Source organism: Phocoena phocoena, chromosome 3, assembly GCF_963924675.1.
Source record: "Phocoena phocoena chromosome 3, mPhoPho1.1, whole genome shotgun sequence".
NCBI lineage: Eukaryota > Metazoa > Chordata > Mammalia > Artiodactyla > Phocoenidae > Phocoena > Phocoena phocoena.
The window spans coordinates 43,724,466-43,745,720 of NC_089221.1; the positions used below are offsets into that span (position 1 = coordinate 43,724,466).

The 21,255-nt window shown below is 41.9% G+C and overlaps 1 non-coding gene and 1 pseudogene across 1 annotated transcript; one reads left to right on the forward strand and one right to left on the reverse strand.

The window, feature by feature from the left end:
- Positions 1-265: 265 nt before the first annotated feature.
- Positions 266-338, reverse strand: TRNAW-CCA (transfer RNA tryptophan (anticodon CCA)). Its single transcript has one exon. It is a non-coding gene; the product is annotated as a tRNA-Trp (tRNA).
- Positions 339-15,593: 15,255 nt separating this feature from the next.
- On the forward strand, positions 15,594-19,319 carry LOC136121428 (E3 ubiquitin-protein ligase RNFT1-like; annotated as a pseudogene).
- The last annotated feature ends 1,936 nt before the right edge of the window (positions 19,320-21,255 follow it).

The following is a 21,255-nucleotide window of genomic DNA, read 5'->3' on the forward strand; positions in this document are numbered from 1 at the left end:
GTGTGGAGTAAGGTCTGTTCTGGATGAGTCTAAAACCCGCAAGGCAGGGGTACAAGTTGAGTTCCATGGTTTTTAAAGGAAACTCCTCATCACTTCTACTTAGAGTCAATTTCTAGTAGCATCTATTTTGAATGGATTTAAGCCAATTTGGTCATCTAGCAACCATCTAATATTCTTTTTTAAAAAAAAATTTATGTATTTATTTGGCTGCGCCATGTCTTAGTTGTGGCATGTGGGGCCTTTAGTTGCGGCATGTGGGATCTAGTTCCCTAACCAGGGATTGAACCTGGGCCCCCTGCATTGGGAGCAGGGAGTCTTAACCACTGGACCACCAGGGAAGTTCCTCTAATGTTCTTTTTTTTTTTTTGTGGTACATGGGCCTCTCACTGCTGTGGCCTCTTCCGTTGCCAAGCACAGGCTCTGGACGCGCAGGCTCAGCGGCCATGGCTCACGGGCCCAGCCGCTCCACGGCATGTGGGATCTTCCCGGACCGGGGCACGAACCCGTGCCCCCTGCATCGGCAGGCGGACTTTCAACCACTGAGCCACTAGGGAAGCCCCCTCTAATGTTCTTTTGATATACATTAATACTATAATAGCATCCAGTGGCAAGTGGTAGATGTGGGGAACATTGTAAGATACCTTATTCACAACCTCACTACCAGAGAGCATGTTAAAATGAATGGTATAGTAAAATGAAAGTATGTTATATGAAAGTGAGTCTTAGATCAAATTTTGGCAGATGTATTAATATTTATTCAAAGGCATGAAAAACAAATGCAAAGATATTTAAAAGGCAGAATGGGCCAGCTTTAGAAGATCAGATTCTTCATGAAGTTAAAAGATTCAGGACGGAGATCTGAAGCTGAAGCTGGGCTTGCCAGATTCTTACTCCTAACTTATCACCTATCCCTTAAGCTAAGTAACAAACCCGCTGGGATAGATTTAGACACACTCAAGTGCTAAGTAACCACTTCTGAAAGGTATTGATTCCTGACTGGAATTCCCAACTGCTAACTAACTACCCTTCAGGGGTAGATTCCTAATGTTAATTAACTGCTGCTGAATTATTAGACCGGAGTTAACTTCTATCAATACATCATATTGTTTATAGCTACATACAGCATCATTATTCTCCCAAACTCCCAAGCTACACACTGCAGAGGTATGCTTGTCATGGCCAACTGCCTTTTCCATCAACAGATTGTGACAAACCTAACTGAGTAATCATCTCTCCAATTTACCTTCTCTTATCTCCAGAGCCACCGGCTTAGTTTCCATCCTTATCAGGAACTTTCCTTGAATGACTAAAACAGCCTCTTCACTGCTCATTTTAACCTCTTCCTATGGTTCACTTTCTTTCACACTAAAAAAGTCTGACCCTGCCACTTCTAGGCATAAGATCTTCTGAGGGCCCCGCCATGGCCTTTTGTATAACATCCAGTCTCCTTAGCTGACCTTATCCACTTATCCATATGGATATCTATGCTCTAGCTATCCTACACTTCTCACAATTTCCCAAACATTGTGACCTGGTTTATCCTTCAGGCCACTGGTTGATGCAGGTCCTTCCTGGTCTCTTTACCTGGAAGACATTTTTTCTTATCTTAAGGCCTCATTTATGTTGCCTCCTCTGTGAAGCGCACAGGTATTGTTTGTTCAGGCTTTTGTGCTCCCACAGTCCTTTCTGTTTATATTCATTGATAGCAGCTATTCTGTTGTGTAAAATAGGATTGCCAGATACAATATAGGATGCCCAGTCACTTTGGAACGTCAGATAAATAATGACTAATTTTAGTTATTTGTAGGTCCCATGCAATATTGGGAACATATTTATACCAAGCATTATTGGTTATACACCTGAATTTCAAATTTAACTGAGCATCCTGATTTTTATTTGCTGAGTCTGGTAAGCCTAGCTGCACTGTAATTCAACTGTTTACATGTCTGTCACTTTAAGGCACTTGTATCCGACTGAGCAACTACACTCTAGGCCTGGCACCAGTCAGTAAATGCTTCTTGACTAGAAGAAAGAAGAAAAAAGTTCAAAAGAGAAATGCATTTCACTGCTTGTCTTTTCCCACTTGGGAAAATTAAAAATAAAAACTCTGGGTTTCTCAAAAAAAAAAAAAAAAAAAAAGACTTGCCTGGAACTAGATCCCACATGCCGCAACTAAAGATTCTGCATGCTGCAACTGAAGATCCCGCATGCTGCAACTAAGATCCCGTGTGCTGCAACTAAGACCCAGTGCAGCCAAATGAATAAATATTAAAAACAAAAAAAACAAAACACTCCAAAACCTCTGGGTTTCTCGACAGGTACAGGCGAGAACACTCCCTATACTAGCAGTATTTTAGAAGTCAAAAAACTGTTCCAAAATGAGGGATGGCAAAATGGGGGCAGACTGGATGGATATTTTCTATTGTGGAAGCAAAGAGTCATGTCTAAGATATGGAAGCAATAATAATAATGACACTGAATGTTAGTTATGTGGAATCCACATCAATACACTTTCAGGGCATCCCCATCGAATCCTCACAAACCCTATGAGGAGGTGTTCATTGCAAGATGCTGGACTCTTCCACTCCCCATTTTTGTACCATGTCGGCTCTGGTTCCACTTCCTTCCCAAAGAGCCCCCCAGGGAAGCTGACTTGGTAGGAGAACTGTTCAAAGCCCCACCTTGCAAATGGAAGAGAATGCATGAAGTTGCCAGATTTCTGTGAGGGATTTGGACTCAGTCCCATTCCTTCTTTGGGAAGCTTCCTTTGCCTATAAGGTATTCTTAGACTTCCACCTTTGTCTCAGTCTTATGGTCATAAAACTGCCTTGACAAAAGTTTAAGGGCTTATGACTCTAGAACATAAAGAAATGTTCCAAGATGGGAAAGGGGATAACAACATGCGAGATTCTGTATGGAGTGGACTGTACAGTGTCCCCCCCGTCCACTGCCTTTCCCTGAGCCCATGGTGGGAGACCATTCAAAAAGCCAACAACTTGGGGTAACAGCCCTTAAATTGACATTCTTTGGGTATGAATGGATCCAATTGGCTTTAAATGTTTTGCTCCCCACATAATTCCTGTTTTAGGCAGATTGGTTATTATAGAGACTTAGAGCCACCTTCATTATGGATGGTCAAGAGAGGACATGGTTAGAGCAGAGGTCTAGGGTTCAAGGTCCTAGTCTCAGCCCAGCCACAGACTCACTGTGAGACTGTCCATAACTTATCCCTGTGCTGCAATCCTGCCTTAACCAAACAGGAGTGAAAAATATGTGTGCTGGACCCCTTTGGTGAGTGATATTCATATATTTTGTCTTGCGGAGTAAGATGGAAGGAATGGGAATGAGGGAGAGAGAGGGATTCTAACGCAAAGTGAATTTAAGAAAATATTGAACTTGGAAGGCTGATGTTGATCTACGGAATAATCAACTGTCAAAAGGGAAGTGACTACTTATCATTGCATCACCTCTGGGGCTGGGATGTGGGCAATAGTGTAGTGTCTTGGGGTATTTTTTCAAAGAGAGTGTGTGTGTGTGTGTGTGTGTGTGTGTGTGTGTGTGTGTGAACGCACACACACCATATAGGCCCAAACTCAAACTCCTAAAGGTAAGATATAATGGCTACAATTTACAAATCTATGTAAATGAGTTATCCCTGTCTTTTAAAAAGAATGATTTCCTTCTGTAGCACCCTACTGCATGTATTTTGGTTTTTTAAACAACATTTTATTATGAAGATTTTTGGACATAAAGTTGAGATGCTAATAGTGTAAAGAACTTCCATGTATCCATTACCCAGCTTCAACAATTACCCACATTCTGTCATTTTTGTTTCATCTCACTTATCTGTATTTATTTTTCTTTTCTGGACTATGTTAGAGCAAATCCCAGACAACAAATCATTTTGCTTGTAAAATGTGATAGGTTTACTTTCTTTAACAATAAAGGCTTTCTTTACATAACCACAATACACTATTATCACACTCAAAGGGATTGACAATTCCTTGATATTATCTAATATTTAATTCATGTTCAATCCCAAATAGTCTCAAAAATACCCTTTTTATAGTTGGTTTGTTACATATAGAATTCATATGTGGCCCAGGCATTGCGTTTGTTTATGTCTCGCAAGTATCTTTTAATCTCGAATTCCTTTCTCTCTCTCTGTCTCTTTTGCATGCGTGAGCATGTGTGTTTAGGGTTGAGGGTGGGTTACCATTGTTAGTACTTTGCTGAACCATTTGAAAGTTAGTGACATTTTACGCTTAAATATTTCAACCCATTTCCCCTAAGAACAAGGACATTCTCCTACAAAGTCACATTATAAATATCACACCGAGATACTTAACACTAACACAATACTATTACTTATTATTCTTTCTGTATTCAAATTTCCTCACTTGTCCTAATAATGCCCTTTGTAGCTTTCTTTTCAAAAATCTAGGAGTGAATACAGAATCAAATGTTGTATTTAGTAGCCATGTCTCTTTAGTTTCTTTTAATCTAGAATACTCCTCAGCTGCTTTTGTCTTTCATGATGTTGAAATTTTTACGTGTCTAGGCCAATTGTTGGGTAGAATGACCCTCAGTTTGATGTGCCTGATTGTTTCTGCTTTTAGTTCTTAGAAGAACTAATGAAACTATTCTACGTCTAGCATACCTTGCTATAATTTAGAGCAAAGTTTCCACACGTTGAGGCGTTTTGTGCCTTCTCTTACGGGCTTGCATTCCCTATTCGACTTTGGGGATGTTTGTCCTCAGAGCAGCACTTCCGTCTTGTATTTTTTATGTCCTAATGTGGAATAAGACTAAAGTTTATTTTCAGGGGTTTTTGCATATGGCCTTAAGGATGCATCTGGAGCACTTATTCTTGGTCTTGCTCTTGAGAGTCTTCCTTGTTTCAATTCAAAGAACAGCAGTGTGGAAGGGACAGGAGGTGGGCGTCCAACATTACTATCTCATTGAAAAACAGCCTAGCGTCTCCCACCTAGAAATGTGGAGCTTCCCATCCGTCTCACATAGTGGGAACAGAAGGCACATTGATCCTATGTGGACTTGCAGTCAGCAGAGCTGTCTGTGTCCACATGTGTCCTCTGGTCCCTGGTGTAAACCCTGCCAGTAGCCAAGAGAACTGGCTTGTGTTGGTCCCTGGTAGCTACATATGGCTGGTGCAGATGAACCACGGGAGAACTTACTGTGCGTCTTCTGACCAGATGTCCTCGGGCCGCTTAGCAGATACTGAATTAGGATTCCCTAAAGGAGTGTTGGAGGTTGGCAGGAAGGCACACTCTGGTAAGGTCTGCCATCTCCACGAGGGTCTCTGTGTCCATGCCAGCAGCCTCTTTCCTTTCTTTGCCATGGGTATGTATTCTGTTGGACCCTCTCTCCCATCACCAAGGAGACTGTTGGGCCTGGGCTGGGGGGCATGCAGATGGTGCCTCAAATTTAGTCCCTACTGCAAGTCCACTTGTTTCTTGCCCACAGAGCTGTACTTTACCTAGCAGGCCATTTAGTGGAAGATCCGGGAAGAAGGAGGATGGGATAGGAAAAATGCTCTCTGGTAGCACAAACAGTGAATGGTTTTGAATCACTAGGAAATCCTACCTTCCCATCCAGTTTACCTCAGGTATCATCCTGTACCAGATTCTGACAGACAACTATGCTCCCCCAAAGGAAAACTGGGTACTTGCCATGGGAACTAGGAGCAAATCTGCACTGTTAGTGCTTTCCAGAGTTTTATAGGGGAAATGGAAAAGAATAGGTGCACGACAAGAGTGACCTACTGCCCCATGCTTGGTCACCAGGCATGAAATAGTCATCATTATAATAATGATCATAGCTACCACACAATGGTTATTTTATTTAATTCTCCCAACAAAGTGTTAAGTAGAGATTGCAGTGCCCATTTAAAAGGTGAGGGTACTAAAGCTCAGAGAGGCCCACAGCCATTCAGATGGTCAGTGGAGGGCTCGGATTGTGACCCAGTTTTCTTCCACTTAAAAGTACCTGCTTCTGCTATTCCTCCCCACCACTTCCTCAGGGGGCTTTTCTCTGACTTGACAAGTGTCACAAGGAGTTTTCTATAATTTCTCCCCACAACCTCCAATCTTATCATATCAAATTAGACTTAACAGCCAGAGGGCTTCTTCAGAGGGTAGAGCACTCACTTGGCCTGGGATTGCAGATACAGATATAAATACAAGGAAATATATATCTTCATATAAAATTGGACTCTGTGTGTGTGTGTGTGTGTGTGTGTGTGTGTGTGTGTGTGTGTGTGTAACACAGGTACATATCTTGTGCTAATGAGTCTAGATGATAGGATGGGGGTATAGAAAGGTGAAGCACAGCAATAATTGTTTTTAGCATCAATGCTTTTCCCAAACAACTCATTTTTAGAGCCAGTCTTGATGAATAGCTTCAGCCTGCTGCTGACTTGAAGGTTATACCCACGTAGAGTCAGAAGATGTATTTGAAAGGGAGGTAATGTAAGAAGAGAGAGGGATGCTCCCAGCTATGTGGCTCCCAGAAAAGCCAAGGCTGCCTCTGTGCCTGGCTTTGTGACTCCCAGCCCGGCAGAGCTCTGGCACTTTGCCTGTGTATGGGAGGAGGGAGCTTGAAGCTGGACCAGAGGTCTGGCCAGATCAGAGACTGAAACCTTAACTGCTAAGGGAAAAGGATTCTTAGAGTTTGGAGCCTGAGAAGTTCATTTAGGACTTCAGTATAGGAATCTCCAGGGCTATCTTCATTCATCTTGGGCCTGTGTCTTCATGAATATTATATTCCTGTGCTCCAATCTTTGCAGCCAAAGGACTAAAAATGCCATATCTTGGCTTTCCACAGCATGTTGGGACAGTGGTTTTACTCCAGTGGTCACCATCTATATGTTATTGCTGGAGACATTGAGATAATTTGGAATCTATAGCAGAAGGAGGAGGACAGAGTCTATTTTCCATGCCTTTTCCAAAACAGTGTCCTAGGTGTTCAAAACATCAAACTGTTATGGAAAGAGGCTATGGACTCAGAGAGACTATTCAAATCCCAGATTTTCCATTTATAAGCTGTGTGACCTTGCCAATTTTCTTAGCCTCTCTGAGCCTCAATATCCCCATCTGCAAAATATGAAAAATAATACTTACTTCCCGGGCTTGTGAGGATGGAAAGACATAACATATACCAAAATGCCTAGGCCTGTTCTCAGCACATAGTGAGAATTGCTTTCCTTCCTCTCTCCACACACTTATACCTATCTTTCCCTTTTTCCTTTTGCCATAACTCAGTACTTTAGAAAAGACCTTATCTTTTTTTTTTTTTTTTTTGCGGTACGCGGGCCTCTCACTGCTGTGGCCTCTCCCATTGCGGAGCACAGGCTCTGGATGCGCAGGCTCAGCGGCCATGGCTCACGGGCCCAGCTGCTTTGGGGCATGTGGGATCTTCCCGGACCGGGGCATGAACCCGTGTCCCCTGCATCGGCAGGCGGACTCCCAACCACTGCGCCAGCAGGGAAGCCCAGACCTTATCTATTTTTTATTTCTCCTGAAAAGGCTGTGCAAATCTAGCATGTCGACTTGATGTTGTGTATGAGTGTTTATGAGAACTGTGCCAAGGAATGGGACATTCTCTTTCTATCCAAATACTTGCTGTAGCTCAGAAAAGGGGACAGACAGCCCAGCCCAGGTATATGCAGGCTGAGGAAGACCAACGGCACTAACAGAAGCCAGGTAATTTCCCCACCAGGCAGAATCAAGGAGCCCGAAGTTAAAAGAATAGGATATGTTTCCCAGACATCTGTTTCTGTTGGGGGTCCTAGCACTGATCCTTGCCTCAAGGGTCTGAATGCCTAATTGCTGGAAGCATCTCAAAAGAAATTTAATCAATGGAGGCAGAAACAAATCAGTAGACAAGCTGGCCCAAATGAGATGCCCTCCACTAGAATCCTGTAATTGCCTGAGCTGGATTCCCATCAGAAAATATACCCAATGAAATAGTGGAAAGCTTTTTGTATCTGGATGAATAGAGATCTAATGTAGGAAAATTACTAGAAAATTGAAGAAGGCAAACACAATGCTGAACATCTTAATGTAGCCCTAGAGTGAATTTTTGTTCCTGTTCTAAAGTTTTCTCAATAAGCCTGTAATCATTCTGAAAGAGGCGGATGATAACAATGACTGGTGGAGCAGAGGCAGGGGTAAAGGGGAAAAGCAAGATGTGTTCCAAGTTAGAGCTGTATGTTTGATAATGTAGATCTGGAACTTCATGGCTTTGAGATATAACTGCCTTAAAGTAACACAGCGCCCCCCCGCCCCCCGTATGTGTGTGCATGTGTGCACATGTACATATGTATGTGGTCAGTAAGTGGGCTTAAAGGCAATTCCAAAGGAGGGGGTGTAAAGACTTTTTCAGCAAAGCAGAGCCCTTTGAACAAGTGTATGAAACTCACAAGATGACTGCTCTGAGCAAATCCCTCGCCTGAATGTATAAGTATTGGTGTGAGGATACAGAGAATTAGAATCAGAGAGCTCACTGGAATCCCAAATCTTCCAGTTAGAAAATACATGGCTTTGGGCAAGTTTTTTTTTTCTGAGCTCTAATCTGTAAGATGTAGAAAATAATCCTTACCTCACAGGATTATTTTGAGGTTTAAATAAGGTAAAGTTTTTTATTAGAAGCTTTGTTTTATTCAAAGAGCTAGACCCATTACTTCTGAACATCTTTTTCCATGTCTCTCTCTTCACACCTCAAAACACTCTTTTAACATTTCTGTTTTGATCAATCAGCAAATATTAACCAAGCACCCACCATACATTCTGTCTCCAACACAGCCTTTTGAACTCGAAGTAAAGGTCAAACCAGTATTCCTGATCTAAAGAGAAGTAGTCCTGGGGAGATATAGGAGGTGTGTGGTAGGGCTGGACCCAGCTCAGATTGAGGCACTGGTAAGATTGGGCTTTGGTGTTCTACTGCCTCCCTTACGAGTACAAACTGGTTTCTTCCCTGGGCAAGCACTGTTAATAGTGCTATTTGCCCCACATTTCACTCTCTGATTTTGTAATAGGTGGATTTGCCTTGTTATTGGGAAGGGTAGGCCCCTCTCCTAACCTCAGGGGAGTGTGTCTTACTCTAAGCCCAGGGTAATCCCATTCCCCTTTGCCAGTGATTGCTTTAAAGGAAGGCTTGAAGCTTCTGCTAAGAATTTTGCTTTCCTAGTAAGAGTCACAGATGTGGCTTGCAAAGCTCTTTTCCTTTCCTTCCATTTTCAGAGTAATGCCTGAAACTGCAGCAGCCATTCTGGGGTCATGAGGCAATAAACACAAGAATTAAAAGTCGATAACCAAAGATGGAGAAACTGGGTGTTAGAAGACAGAAGGAACATGGATTCTTGATGATATGATAGAGCCCTGAACTGCTAAACTTTTTATTAGGTGAGATGAGTAAATGTCTATATTCCTTAAATCACCCTTAATTGGGTTTTCTGTTACTTGCTACTAAAAGCATTCCTATCTGATATTCCTTCCTTTTGAATAGCATCCCTTTCTGAAGTGCTGCAAGGTCATACTGTAACCTTCCTCATGGCCCGACTGCTATCTTTGTTTCCAGCTGGCTGCAGGGGATCCCTGCTAACGTATTAGCTAGATTTAAGGTATGTTTTCATCAAAGAGAATTTACATTTTAACATAGGATTCCTGCGACCAGAAAAATTTCGTAGGGACAAAGGCATAAAACCATGATGGTAGAATGACAGGTTGTGGGATGGATACTTTGCAGAGGACTGAGAATCTTAATTTATGCCCCTTCAATCCCAGTGTGTAAGTGACCACCTGGTCTACCTATGTTTGTTCCCTAGAGCCTTGCTTTACGCCATGCACTCAAAATGTGCTTCACCAGCAGTACTAGCATCACTTGAGGACTTTCAAAAATGCAAAATCTCATGCTCCAGCCCAAACCTGCTGAATCAGAACCTGAATTTTAACAAAGATCTCCAAGTGACTCATATGCACATTAAAGTTTGAGAAGCAATCCCTAGAAGACACAGAATTGCTAGAGATCTTTAGAAAAAGATCAATTTTCTAGTACCAGGCGAATAGTTAGCCAGACACAGTATTACAAGGAAAAACTTTCATATTGTCTTTTTATCCAGCTGTAGAGATCTGGGGTAAACCAGATTTGTTGAATAAATAAGTACAATTCTTTCAGAGTTATCTGAATGTGGAGACCAGAACCACGAAGCACAACTCACTTGTTTCAAGATTACATCTTATTTCTGAAAGAGAAATGAGTTATACAGAAATTGAGAGACATAACAGAGATGGGAATAGTGGTGCTGTAGTCTAAGGAAGGGCCCACTGGAGCCAGACATGTCCTCACATTACAGGCCCTCAATTAGGTGGCTTCATGTGAGGGTCCACCCCTCCCTCAAGGAGTCAGAATCTCATTATTGGCAGCCCTTGGTGATCAGGAGATTAGAGTTATCCACATCAATAAAAATAAACACTAGTTTGCATGAGACTCAAGAATGTAAAAAATTAATTAAATAAAATATATAGCCATCATATGGTCAGGAAAACTTTCTTTGGCCTGTTCCAGAGAATTTTCTCTCTGTGACAAGCTTTACCGTAACCCAAGTCATAATCAGAAGTCATCTTACTGATTTATCAGGAGACATCCCTAAATCAGGGACCAGACTTCTTGAAAGTCCCTAAAATCAGTTCATTTTTTTTTTTTTTAAAGACAGACCTACAAAGGAGGCAAAATCAAAATAAGAAGGATGCTTTGTGTTCATGGAATCATTAGGGGATAAAAAAATAGAAAGACATAGTCTCTCCCCTCACAAAGTACAACCCATGTGTTAGGACTTGCTGGTGGGTTGTAACCAGTTGTGAAGTAGTCACTAGCAATTTATAAGTTAAAGTTTTGAAGACTGTGAATGATGTGTTGTACTGGAGATGCCCAAGACTACCCTCAGATGCTCACAGTTATGGTTTATTAAAGTGAAAGGGTACAGATTAAAACCAGCATAGAGAAAGGTTCATGGGAAGAAGTCCAGGAGAAACCACGTACAAGCTTCCAGTTCTCCCCTCCCAGTGGAGTTGCATGCGGATGCACTTCATTTCCCAGCAATTATGTATGACAACACATGTGAAAGGTTGCCAACCAGGGAAGCTCCCCTGAGTCTTGGTGTCAAGGGTTTTTTAACTTGAACAGCATTTGAAGTAGGATCGCCAGTAGTAGGCTACTGTGAGACAAACATAGAGCTTGAATTATAGTTGTGGATATGGAAAGGAAAAGAGTCTTATTAGAAACAATTCAGATACAGAATCTATAGGACTGAACTCTAAGAATTTGGTAAATAGTGACATGTCAGAGAAAGGAATGGAAGAGAGGTTGGGAGTCACACATGTTCCAGGGTTTAGAGTACAAGGTGACTGGGATGACTGTGGTGCTACCATAGGAAATAGAGAAAGTGGAAAATATGCACTGGAGACTATTTGAAGAGGGGTAGGTGGGTGGGAGTGGATCAGAGATAATCCATTCGATTTGGAAATGGTCAGTGTGAAATACCAATAGAATGTCCAAATGATGTCCATCAGGGCATTCAAAAAATGAGCCTGGGGCTTCCCTGGTGGCGCAGTGGTTGAGAGTCCGCCTGCCGATGCAGGGGACGCGGGTTCATGCCCCGGTCCGGGAAGATCCCACGTGCCGCAGAGCAGCTGGGCCCGTGAGCCATGGCCGCTGAGCCTGCGCGTCTGGAGCCTATGCTCCGCGGCGGGAGGGGCCACAGCGGTGAGAGGCCCGCGTACCAAAAAAAACCAAACAACAACAACAAAAAGCCTGTAGCTTGGGAGAGGGTTGAGGTTTGAGAACCCTTAGCATCGAGGTTCTGTGAAAATAAATGACATTATCTTGAATAGATATTTTATCTAAAGAAGACATACAAATGGCTAACAGACACACGAAAAATGTTCAACATCACCAATTATTAGAGAAATGCAAATCAAACTCACAATGAGGTATCACCTCACACCTGTTAGAATCGTCATCATCAGAAAAATGTACAAACAACAAATATTGGAGGTGTTTGGGTTAAAGGGAACCCTCCTACACCATTGGTGGGAATGCAAATTGGTGCATGGAAAACAGCATAGAGATTCCTTAAAAAACTAAAAATTGAACTACCATACAACCCAGCAATAACTCTTATTCAAAAAGATACATGCGCCCCAATGTTCAGAGCAGCACTATTTACAATAGCCAAAACATGGAAACAACCTAAGTGCCCATCAACAGATGATTCCATTAAGATGTGACACACATGTGTGCGTGTGCGTGCACACACACACACACACACACACACAAATGAAATACTGCTCAGCCATAAAAAAGAATGAAATATTGCCATTTGCAGCAAAGTGAATGGACCTAGAGGGCATTATGCTTAGTGAAATAAGTCAGACAGGGAAAGACAAATACTGTATGTTATCACATGGAATGGAATCTATATGGAATCTAAAAAATAATACAAATGAATGTATATACAGAACAGAAACAGACTCACAGATACAGAAAACAAACTTGTGGTTACCAAAGTAGGGAGAGAAGGCTGGAGGGACAAATCAGGGATATGGGATTAACAGATACAAACTACTATATATGAAATAGATAAGCAACAAGGATATACTATACAGCACAGGGAATTATACCCATTATCTTGTAGCAACCTTAATGGAATATAATCTGCAAAACTACTGAATAACTATGCTGTACACCTGAAACACAATATTGTAAATCAACTATATTTCAATTAAAAATTAAAAAAAAGAAGGGGAATGTAGAGGGAGAAAAGAGGCTGACCTGAGAAAGAAGTGTGGGGATGCCAATATTTAAGGGACAGGCAAGAAAGAGGCATCGGAGAAAGTTAGAGAAGAGAAGCAGAGGTGAATCAGGTTGGAAGCCAAGGCAGCAAAGGGAGTCCAGAAGTCTGCCATGCCCTCGAGAAGTCAAGCAGGATGTCAGAAAGAGACTGCTGAGTCTGGTTGGCAGCAAAGAAAGCCAATGCTTCGTGACCTCGAGGGGGATGCTGGCCAGATTTCAGGGATTAGGGAATAAGTGAGTACTAGGAAAGCAGAGGACAGAGCCTCTCTCCCCCATGCCTCGGGGAGAAGCAGGAACTTGTGGATGGGGCTGCTGGGTTGGGAGGGGCACGGATATGACACAGGGGTAGGCAACCCGAAGCAAAATGCTGACCCAGTGGGCACCCCAAAGCTTAGAAAAGCAAGTCCCCCAAAGGCCTTAGATGATGACAAGCTTTTCTTTCTCATGAAGCTGGGGCAGTTACTTTGATAAAGCACCTTTAAAATCTGGTGATACTGTGAACGTTCCTCAGAGACCACAAGGGAAAGGATCCCACAATCAATTATCATCTGGGCACTCCTCACTCCCACGGAATTTGGCGGGTCCTTGGGTGCTGCGTTCCAGCTCAAGATCTCTACTCTTCAGATTAAAGAGTCATTACGACTCTGTTTATTTTAGAAAAGATTAATGGCTCCCCCTCCTCATTTCTCAAGAACAAACTTTCGTCTGTATAGAGTGAGTCATTAAATATATCGGCTCAACCGCTCTGGCTGCAAGATTACAGATATAAAAATCATCTGATTTTGACAAAAAACAGCTGCGCTTTTCTTATTACTTTGAGTCCACAGTCACGTGTGGAGAGAGACAGGGAATGTGACTGGTCAAGTTTTCACGACAGCCAGAGAGACACAGGACCTCCACCCTAACCAGCAATCTTCCCAAGACCCTCCAAAAAGTCACCTTCACTAAGATGTCTCTCAATGGATTCATGTCAATTTAACTCAATTCAACCTACTCTCATGAGCTATTCCCATGAATAATATGGAATATGAGGAATGAACAGGAAGGGATATTTATGCTCAGGAAGTTTACAGTCCACCAGTGGTACGTTAAACAAAACCCACTGAGAACTAAGACTGATTGTGGTGGAGGTGTTTGAGGAATGAGCACAGGAAGGCAAGCTTAGCCCACAGGCAAGACGTTTTGGAGGGGGTGGTGTTGGACTTCATCCTGAGGGACCTTAATTGTGTGTGAGTGTGTGTGTGTGTGTGTGTACGTACATGTACACACAGGTGTACTGGGGTTAATTAGAGGGAAAGCGAAACATTTCAGGAAAAGGTACTTTATTAAGCAAACACACAGAGGCAGAGAATTGCAGTGCATGGTTAATGCATGCGAAAATCAGAGTGGAGGAGGTTTTAGGTCCAGATGTTCACAAACTTTTTTTTTTTTTTTGGCGGTACGCAGGCCTCTCACTGTTGTGGCCTCTCCCGTTGCGGAGCACAGGTTCCGGACGCGCAGGCTCAGAGGCCATGGCTCACGGGCCCAGCCGCTCTGCAGCACGTGGGATCCTCCCGGACCTGTGTCCCCTGCATCGGCAGGTGGACTCTCAACCACTGCGCCACCAGGGAAGCCCAGATGTTCACAAACTTTGATGTGTGTTAGATCCACTTGGGCAACTTGTGACAAATTCATCAGCCCAGGCCTTGCCCCCGAATTTTACAACCTAGGCTGCTGGGACTTGGAGATGTTAATGATTAGCCAGGGTCATACTGCTCATTAATTAGCAGCTGAACTAGCTGGAGAGCCTGTTTTCAGGGAAGGACAAGTTCTTTTATTTATTTTTTGTTTTTGAAGGAACCTGAGGTGTAAGATTTGTGAAGTGAGCTAAAAGAAGACTAGAGAAGCAGGTTGGACTCAAATTAGGGAAAGATTGGATAAAAGGCTAAGGAAATTGGAATATTTCTATCAGCATACAGAGTCACCGAAGATTTCAGAGGAAGAAGTGACACCGTCAAAGTAATCAGAGATGTGATCTGAGAACAAAACTTGTGGTTCACCCTGTTGACTGGAGATAGAATCACAACTGGCTTACAGATCCTGTATCTTCCCAGACAGCTAGGCCCTCCCACCGTCGTTTGAAGCATGTTCCTCTTGAAGCCCACAGAGACCAGTTTTTTTTTCTCCTTATATAAATAGTAAAATATCTATGTGAAAATATCACTTCATCAAGCATCTTTCAAAACAGCTCATTAAATCCTCGGAATGCAGAGTCAGTGAGAGGAATGCAAATTTTCATCTCGATTTTGACCCAAGGGCAACATATGCCCATCCTCCCTGCCCTACCTCATGTGGACCACCTCCATGGTAGGAGGAGCAGCCACAAGTCTATGCCTGAGGATACAGGGGGAGTGAAGGTGAGCAAATCAGGAGTCTCGTCTATAAATGTTAGGCCTCTCAATAACACCAGGGGCAGACGGAGAGCCAGGGGGTCAGAACTGTGTTGCTCCTGGGCGTCTGGGGGTCTGGGCCCTATTTATGTTTACCTTGCTTATCAAAAACTGAGGGAGAGGGATGGGAAAGGTACTTGAAATCTGTACTTCCTTTAGCTCAACAGTTATTTATACTGGGTTATACTGACGTTGGAAAGACAACTATTTTGACTGTCTAGCAGGGCTGGAGTTGTTGGTCATGGGGTTTGAAGGTGATGGCCCTGACTGAAGGCCTCGAGGCGGCATCTCCCGTTGTTCCTGCAATCGATACCTGGGCCTCGGTCCACTCAATGTCATGAGAGGAGACAGAGCCCTGAAGCAAAGAAATCTGGATCACAGAAAAGTATTCAAGGGTCATGCAAGCCAACGGTTGCCAACTGCACAGTCCTTCAGGAGATGCAGGCAGCGAGGATGCCTCAGCCTCCCATGTGTCCAAACAAGATTGATAGGAGAAGCCTCCTGTTTTGATTCTGGAGATGTTCATATCCAGATGAATTCCATACCTAAAGAATGTGCTGAAAACCCAAGCTCCAGAAATATAAGGTCAGGTGTCCAGAGCTGTACCCAGGAACGTGTACATAGTCGCTACAGAGTCACCTCCACCATGTAGCAAGGCAGCCTGATGATACTGACACGGAGTCTGGAGATCATGGTAGTAGCTCCTTCTCACAATTCCGATATCTCTTCAAGGGGTTGCAAACTTCAAGGGGTTCTATTTATTTTGATTCTGGGTGTCAAACTTGTTATACAGCATACAACAGGAGTTGCCCTTGGAATTGGGCTACTTACAACTTTTATACATGCAACCAAAAGCATTTTAAATCAGGTTTTTCTAAGAGAAAGGTGCTCAGAGATTCAGTGTGCTTGGTTACTGGTATTCATAGCAGGATCTTCCATTCTTTCATATTACACCTTTTATTCTCAGTCACTTTATTATAGCTTAACTTTTAAAAAGCCTGCTCTAGACCCCATTCAAGCTTCTGGGAAGTGCTTCGATTGCTGGAATTACAGACTTCATTCTGAAATTCCTCTTCATGGGCTTAAAATGCCTATTTTACTGGTGCCTTCTTTCATCATGCCTTTTCTTTTATTTTATATTTTTAATTTTTAAAATTTAAGTATAGTTGATTTACAATGTTGTGCCTATCTCTGCTATACAGCAAAGAGACTCAGTTATACACATACAGACATTCTTTTTTAATATTCTTTTCCATGTACAGCACAGGGAACTATATTCAATAACCTGTGATAAATCATGCCTTTTAAATCCAAGGGTTACTGGCATATGATTTTAGAAGAATTATGTCACTATTACCAAACTTTTGTTCCCATACCAGTTTGCTTTCGTTACCTTATAAGCTATGGGGAGTTTGGTAATGTAACTAGATGGATTCTTGGGATATTGCTGGCTTTACTCTACCTCACACTAAAAGTTCTAGACTTTTTTGCACACCTAAAAATTTCAGACAGGGTTTTGCCAATATTTTTTTTTGAATTTTATTATTTTATACAGCAGGTTCTTATTAGCTATCTATTTTATACACATCAGTGTATACATGGCAATCCCAATCCCCCAATTCATCACCGCCTCCCACCACTTTCCCCCCTTGGTGTCCATACATTTGTTCTCTACATCTGTGTCTCTATTTCTGCCCTGCAAACTGGTTCAACTGTATTGTTTTTCTAGGTTCCACATATATGTGTTAGTATATTTGTTTATTTCTTTCTGACTTACTTCACTCTGTATGACAGTCTTTAGATCCATCCACATCTCTACAAATAACCCAATTTCATTCTTTTTTATGGCTGAGTAATATTCCATTGTACATATGTGCCACATCTTCTTTATCCATTCATCTGTCCATGGACACCTAGGTTGCTTCCATGACCTAACTATTGTAAATAGTGCTGCAATGAACATTGGGGTACATGTGCCTTTCTGAATTATGGTTTTCTCTGGGTATATGCCCAGTAGTGGGATTGTTGGATCATATGGTAGTTCTATTTTTAGTTTTGTAAGGAACCTCCATACTGTTCTCCATAGTGGCTGTATCAATTTACATTCCCACCAACAGTGCAAGAGGGTTCCCTTTTCTCCACACTCTCTCCAGCATTTGTTGTTTGTAGATTTTCTGATGATGCCCATTCTAACTGGTATGAGGTGATACCACATTGCAGTTTTCATTTGCATTTCTCTAATAATTAGTGATGTTGAGCAGCTTTTCATGTGCTTCTTGCCCATCTGTATGTCTCCTTTGGAGAAATGTCTATTTAGGTCTACTGCCCATTTTTTTAATGGGTTGTTTGTTTTTTTGATATTGAGCTGCATGAGCTGCTTGTAAATTTTGGAGAGTAATCCTTTGTCAGTTGCTTCATTTGCAAATATTTTCTCCCATTCTTAGGGTTGTCTTTTTGTCTTGTTTATGGTTTCCTTTGCTGTGCAAAAGCTTTTAAGTTTCATTAGGTCCCATTTGTTTATTTTTGTTTTTATTTCCATTACTCTAGGAGGTGGGTCAAAAAGGATCTTGCTGTGATTTATGTCATAGAGTGCTCTGCCTATGTTTTCCTCTAAGAGTTTTATAGTGTCTGGCCTTACATTTAGGTCTTTAATCCATTTTGAGTTTACTTTTGTGTATGGTGTTAGGGAGTGTTCTGATTTTGTTCTTTTACATGTAGCTGTCCAGTTTTCCCAGCATCACTTATTGAAGAGGCTGTCTTTTCTCCATTGTATATTCTTGCCTCCTTTATCAAAGATAAGGTGACCATATGTGTGTGGGTTTATCTCTGGGCTTTCTATCCTGTTCCATTGATCTCTATTTCTGTTTTTGTGCCGGTATCATACTGTCTTGATTACTGTAGCTTTGTAGTATAGTCTGAAGTCAGGGAGCCTGATTCCTCCAACTCCATTTTCCTTTCTCAAGATTGCTTTGGCTATTCGGGGTCTTTTGTGTTTCCATACAAATTGTGAGATTTTTTTGTTCTAGCTCTGTGAAAAATGCCATTGGTAATTTGACAGGGATTGCATTGAATCCGTAGATTGCTTTGTAGTATAGTCATTTTCACAATGTTGATTCTTCCAATCCAAGAACATGGTATATCTCTCCATCTATTTGTATCATCTTTCATTTCTTTCATCAGTGTCTTATAACTTTCTGCCTACAGGTCTTTTGTCTCCTTAGGTAGGTTTATTCCTAGGTATTTTATTCTTTTTGTTGCAATGGTAAATGGGAGTGTTTCCTTAATTTCACTTTCAGATTTTTCATCATTAGTGTATGGGAGTGCAAGGGAATTCTGTGCATTAATTTTGTATCCTGCTACTTTACCAAATTCATTGATTAGCTCTAGCGGTTTTCTGGTAGCATCTTTAGGATTCTCTGTGTATAGTATCATGTCATCTGCAAACAGTGACAGCTTTACTTCTTCTTTTCCAATTTGGATTCCTTTTATTTCTCTTTCTTCTCTGATTGCTGTGGCTAAAACTTCCAAAACTATATTGAATAAGAGTGGTGAGAGTGGGCAACCTTGTCTTGTTCCTGATCTCAGTGGAAATGCTTTCAGTTTTTCACCATTGAGGACGATGTTGGCTGTGGGTTTGTCATATATGGCCTTTACTATGTTGAGGTTAGTTCCGTCTATGCCTACTTTCTGGAGGGTTTTTATCATAAATGGGTGCTGAATTTTGTCGAAAGCTTTCTCTGCATCTATTGAGATGATCATATGGTTTTTCTCCTTCGATTTGTTAATAATTGCCAACAGTTTTTACACTACCAAGTTACGAAGTGGCTGCCAGTAAGAGACAGTGTTCAGATGTGGATGATATTTGTTCAATATGTCAAGCTGAATTTCAAAAGCCAATTCTTATCTGTCAACATGAATTTTTTGAAGAGAGAAAACTGTCCACGGTGCAGAACTGTGATTTCAGACCATATAAACAAATGGAAAGATGGTGTCACTTCATCACACCTTCAAATATATTAAGTTTTGAACTTCATATTAAGGCCAAAAAATACTAATTTCATTTGCTTACAGTGACTATTGATAAAGGCATTAGAATGGATTTCAGGGCCAGAAGTTAAGAAAAATGTTTCCAAATAGTTATAGAGTATTATAATAAGACTTAAGTGTGTAGTCCAAATTAACAAAAGATTAAATGAAAGACCCCTATATTTTAAAATATACATAAGTAATGTTAGGGCTTCCCTGGTGGTGCAGTGGTTGAGAGCCCACCTGCCGATGCAGGGGGCACGGGTTCGTGCCCCGGTCCGGGAAGATCCCACATGCCGCAGAGTGGTTGGGCCCGTGAGCCATGGTCGCTGAGCCTGCGCATCCGGAGGCTGTGCTCAGCAACGGGAGAGGCCACAACAGTAAGAGGCTCGCGTACTACAAAAAAAATAATAAATAACAATAAAATAAAATATACATAAGTAATGTTCAACCTAATGCATATGCAACATTTATACTATCCTATTTGACAGATGACTGCAGTTAAATTGTAAATGTGTTTTCTTGTTAATACTACCAAAATGGCAACTGGATAACTAGAACTAGTGGTTTTAGAGAAATTCAGGTATTCTTTCCTTTCATTATTTTCACAACAAAGAATATTTTTCATAAAACTGACACACTTCACCTGAAAGTAGAATCTTCTTTATCATTCCTATTCGACTTTTATAATTCCCCTTCGAAAAATTCTAAAAATTTTTATAAAATTTGAATTTTTTTTTTTTGCAGTACGCGGGCCTCTCACTGTTGTGGCCTCTCCTGTTGCGGAGCACAAGTTCCGGACGCACAGGCTCAGCGGCCATGGCTCACGGGCCCAGCCACTCCGCAGCATGTGGGATCTTCCTGGACCGGGGCACGAACCCGTGTCCCCTGCATGGGCAGGTGGACTCTCAACCACTGCACCATCAGGGAAGCCCTAAAATTTGTATTTTTAAATGAAAGTTCTAAATGCTATATTTTACCTGTAACAATCACATTTTCTAAGGGAGATTAATTCATTGAGGATGAAATATTTTAATATTGTATTTTTCTGTGTAGTATGATTAGCAGTCATTGAGAACAGATGATTTAAATTCCTTTTTGTTTGTGAATATCATACATACAATCCTGCCATCAGCTTTAATGTTCATGATCTTTTTTTTTTTTTTTGCGGTACACGGGCCTCTCCCTGTTGTGGCCTCTCCCGTTGCAGAGCACAGGCTCCGCACGCGTAGTCTCAGCGGCCATGGCTCACAGGCCCAGCCGCTCCACGGCATGTGGGATCTTCCCGGACCGGGGCACGAACCCGTGTCCCCTGCATCGGCAGGCAGACTCTCAACCACCGCGCCACCAGGGAAGCCCTCGTGATCTTTTTTGTATAGTGCTATGGACTACCCTGACTATTACACACACAAAAAAAGACAACTACTTGGCATCAATAGCTGATCAATGCATGCATCATCCGCTTCTTTGTACATTCACCATGTGGGAAATTCCCCTGTCTTCTATTCCATAATTTTTCCTCCTTCTTTTTGTCTTCTGGAGGGTATAATATAGTTTAAACTGAAAGATTAAACAAAGACATCTTAAGTGGAAGCACTCCTTATAGAACAAAGCTCAAGATTGTAATTAAAACGTTAGCGGTACCATTGGATACCAGAGAAACTATCACCTTAGAACAGAGATTGGGCTAAAATAACCCAGAATGAGGAAGATCTTTTTAAAGAATCATCTGCACTATGTATCAATCCATCTGCATTTTGTGTGAAAGGCAGAAGTTCAGAGGTCACATACTTTTCCTTCACACTGTGCTCCGATACAGTGTTTCTCCATGGGCATGCTATGGTAATGCAGTAGTTCTGTGTAATATAGAATCTCCCCACAATGCAGGATACCCAGTATCCCTAAATGCCAGCAGCACTCCTCAGCCTGG